At 35.9% G+C, this 4726-nt stretch overlaps 1 non-coding gene across 1 annotated transcript; it reads left to right on the top strand.

Annotated features, from left to right (window-relative positions):
• The first annotated feature begins 435 nt into the window (after nt 1–435).
• Nucleotides 436–542, top strand: LOC114046369. The gene has a single exon (XR_003569500.1). It is a non-coding gene; the product is annotated as a U6 spliceosomal RNA (small nuclear RNA).
• Nucleotides 543–4726: the final 4184 nt, after the last annotated feature.

Below are 4726 nucleotides of genomic sequence, written 5' to 3'. Positions count from 1 at the left end.
AAGTCTACATGAACCACATATCTCCATTTGTCCAATTCTCAACATTTTATTTCAGGTCCTTGTTATCTCTTCTACAATAGTAACATCCTAATTGGATTCTCAGTTTTTAGTCTCACTCCTTTTCAACCAATCCTCTCCATAGCTGCTAAAATAATATTTCTAAAACTTGTCTGGTTATTCTACTACTTCATTGCTGAGGGAGCTGCAGTGGTTCCCTATTACTTCCAGAATAAAAAGAAAATTCTCAGTTTGAAATGGAAAACACTGATTGCAGCAACACTTCCAGGCTTGACACAGTCTGTTTCAGATAAATTGAACTATTTGCCATTTCCATTTCTCACTTCCATGGCTTTGCAAAAGTTGTTGACTATTCCTCTTCTATATTTCCTCCTTAACTTTAGCTCTTGGAATCACTGACTTCCTTCATTAAGTCAGGTGCTCACTTTGGCAGCAAATATATTAAAATTGGAAAGATAGAGAGAAGATTAGCATGGTCCCTGCACAAAGATGACACACAAATTCATGAAGCTGTTCCATATTAAAAAAAATCAGTCAGTCAGTCAATAAACATTTCTTTAAGCTCCTACTATGTGCTAGGTGTACAAGAAGCAAAAGACAGACCCTGCTCTCCAAGAGCTGATAATCTAATGAGGCAGACAATAAGCAAACAAATATATGTAAACAAACTATATACAGGATTGATAGGAAATAATAAAATAAAGAGAAGGCATTGGAATTAAGAGGGATAAAGAAAGTTTTCCTGTAGGAGACAGGACTTTATTTGGACTTAAAGGAATCCAGGAAACCCAGTAGGCAGAGAAGAAGAGGCTCGGTTCATGTGCTATATCCTACAGTACCTATTTGTATTATCTCTAACTATTAGTACTCCCTCCCTCCTCGGATCATTATGTATATGCTTATCTATGTACATGCTGTTCCCTAGCACTGCAATCTTGACTCCTTGAGGACAAATATTATTTTTCATATTGTCTTTCTATCTCTAGGATCTAGTACCTGCTGTGCATACAGTAGATCCTTAATAAATACTTACTGGACTACATTTGATCAAATTGAGTTGAATTAGATTTAATTGCATCAGATTGTATTGGATTGGGAACTAACAGATTATATACAGGAATGAACACTTTGCCCCCAACCCCACAACAGTCTTTCAATGTCTTCATTTCCTACCACTACCACCCAAAATTGAGGACACATTTCCTGCATTTTGCAAAAAAAAGAAAAAGAAAAAAATGTTTCAGGTCTGCTGTAATTTAACCTTTTAGAGCTTTTCATGAGGCCCAGAGAGTTAATTCTTCTATACCATGCTGTCATATTTGCCATCACCACCATATGCAAAGCAATTTTTTTGGGGGGGGCGCTAGGCAATGGGGTTAAGTGACTTGCCCAGAGTCACACGGCTAGTGAGTGTTATGCGTCTGAAGCCGGATTGGAACTCAGGCCTTCCTGACTATAGGGCCGGTGCTCTATCCACTGCACCACCTAGCTGCCCCCCAAAGCAAAATCATTTTTAACAACATTAAAATATTTGTTACACTTCAAGTACAAATGATTATTTGCTCTTAGGGTTTCTTTGAATAGAACAATTGTCTGAATTGTGTGTGCCCATACATATATATACACAAGTCTGGTCATAAGAAATTTAGCACTGACAATTCAGCTATTTTAAGACATTATTAAATATAGGAAATCATTACTCCTCAGAAATTTATATTCCCCAGATTCATATAAGAATATCCATGTTAAGAGAAAACAAAAATGAAATAATCAATCTCCCCTCTGGTAAGTTCTGTGAAATTTTTCCTCTGAAATACAAGTGTATTCTGATTCTATAGTGCCTATCTGCCTCTGTGTAGTTCCAGGTCTCTCAAGGTCAAGATCAACCTGAGGAAGATAAAACAACAAACCTAATTTCCTCATGTGATATAGTGGTTATGGATGCAATGCCCAAAAAAAAATATTCCAAAGATGCTTTCAGCAATGAAAATATCATTGGAATAAGTGTATATCTTCTCAAAGTGACTACATTGAAAGGGTTAAAATTTATTCAGAGATAGAAATTCTGGCATATTTACTTAAAATCACATATCACTTCTTAGTAATATATATTTCATCTCTATAAGTATAGTCATGGGATTATATCATGAAAAATATTTTTAATAAAATAATAAGTAGAAAGGTAGTACTCCAATGAATACTACAGTTCATCATTCAGAAGACACAGCAGAAGCTATGGCTGATATGGAATAGCTTCTGAATTTGTGTATTCAGGATCAAATGCAGGTCTGCAGGCTTTGGTTTTGGCCACAATCAAGCCAAATCTGAGGAGATTTTTTTTTCTTTTGTTGTTGATGTTGTTGTTGTTGTTGTTGTTGTTGTTGTTGTTGCTTTTTTGATATTGTCAGGCCGCAGTGCAGCGAGGGATCCAAAAATAATAACCTGAGTGCAAATCAGGATTGGTTCATGTATCTTAATGAAAGATGTGTCTTGCATAACACTGAGGTAGATAGGAAAATTCTAATGTTGATGAAATGGCTGCTCAGGAAAGCAGAGAATTTTAGTTTTTTGAAGCTTGAAAACTGCACAATAACTTGATTTCTGTAGCCTATGACTGCAATAGGGAAATTTGCAAAGAGAAAAAGAAGACAGCAAAACAGACATCCGTGGTCTGGCTTCTCAAAAAGCTTACCTGTTGTTTGTTGAACAGTTGTTTTTCAGTCATGTCTATCTCTTTGTGACCCCTTTTGGGGTTTTCTTGGCAAAGATACTGGAGTGGTTGGCCATTTCCTTCTTCAGTTAATTTTGGAAAGGAAGAACTGAGGCAAACAGGGTTAAGGGAGTTGCCCAGGGTCACACAGCTAGTGACAGAGGCCAGATTTGAACTCAAAAAGATGAGTCTTCCTGACTCTAGGCCCAGCACTCTATCCCTTGTGCCACAAAAGTGTACTAGAAGCACTAAATGTATAGCCTAAGTTTCCTTAAAGATATGAAAAATTTCCCCAAAGAAGTCACTTGGAATAATATAAACTCAGTGAAAGTGTTTCATCACCTAATACATTGTCACAGTAAAAACAAGGTAGGGATTATGGTGAGGTAAGAAAGGAACTCTGTATAATATACCATGGAACTGTCAGGTGAAATATAATTTTAAATTATAATTTACTTTGTTATTCCACTTAATCAGTTTATATACACTTTAGAAAACCTTATGATGTATAGACATATCAATCACAGCTGATTTAATATAATTAGGGCTATTTCTATAAAACATTGGACATTCAGGTCCTTGGTCAGATAGTTAACCTTCTTTTTGTTATAACATTGTTTCAATGGGAAAATCAAATGAGCTTACATCATTTCAGTCTAAAATGTCTCTTACAGGAATGAAACCAGACATAAGAATGCAGCCTGCATCTACAAACTTTTTCAGATGTATTAAAGTGGACTAGACATTATATGGCCTTGGCCAAAAATAACAATCACCACCAAAGGATGAAAAAGAAAAGTTTGAAAAATAGAGAGTAGGGTGCCCGGGAAGATTATTTCCCAGCTCCTAATCTCTTTTGTGTTCTAAGAGAAGGAATCGGGCCTCACCAGGAACATTTACCAGTTCCTCAACTGGTTACACAAATCTTCAAGGGCAACATGTCTTAAAAGGAGCCTGTCACTGCCACATACTTCTCATAAGAAGTTCAACCACTTTAAACCCCTTTTTACCCCTAAAAAGTGAAGAGCTCCCCAAGTAGACTTTTTTTGTGTCATACATCTTCCTTGTTAACCTTTCTCTGAAAAGACATGTCAGACATTATTTTCAGACAATTGTTCTGTTCAGAAAAAACGCTAAGAGCAAATAAACATTTGCACTTGAAGTGCGAGAAGAACGTTTTAATGGTGTTAGAAATACTTTTGCTTAGCATACAGCATTGGTGACAAAAATAGCTTGAAAAAAAAAAGCAGCAGCCTCAAAGTCTGGTGGAAAGATATTTAGGTTTATCACTAAATTTCATCTGCCACTTCTCAGACCTTTCTTTTTGCCGGCAGATAATAAATGTCATGTATCCTTCATATTCATGTCAAAAATGAAAAAAGTGTCTCTGCAGCTAGATTTAAGATTTTTCATCCTTTCAAAAATGATAGACATACACTGTAGAAGAGTATAGGACTAAGATGTTAATCCTTCTGACGAATAAAAATCTCTCAACACCTAGGTAATTTCTCATGAATGACAAAGTCTATGAATGTACCCAAATGCATAAGCTATATCTTAGAATCTTTACTAAAGAATCAATGTCTTTTTGGGATAAACTTTTGAGTCGCTTGATTTAGGTAAGGAGATGCATTCAGTGCAATTCATCAATCACTTATGGAATGAAATATTAACACTGGACTAGGCACTATAAGGAATACAGATGGAGTGTGAGATTTGACCTCATATCATCAGGGAGAATAAATGTAGTCAAAATAGCTAGATAAGGCCAGAGGGGTATTAAATACCCAAATATGTGGCACACGTAGTAAATGCTATTGGAATTCAGAGTGGATAACACCACTTAGGCAGTGATTTTACCTCCCAGACATGTAATATTCAGTGTATGTATTTCAGTTTTTTTTAGAGTAGAGGCATACTAATATCTTTTCAAGTCAAACATTCAAGTAAGAGGAGATCATTTGTTCATGGCATTCAATGTATGGAGATAGTCACTTG

The sequence above is a fragment of the Vombatus ursinus genome, unplaced genomic scaffold (assembly GCF_900497805.2).
Source record: "Vombatus ursinus unplaced genomic scaffold, bare-nosed wombat genome assembly UNPS02014781.1, whole genome shotgun sequence".
NCBI classification, from domain to species: Eukaryota; Metazoa; Chordata; class Mammalia; order Diprotodontia; family Vombatidae; genus Vombatus; species Vombatus ursinus.
This window is presented reverse-complemented; position numbering and strand designations above follow the sequence as displayed.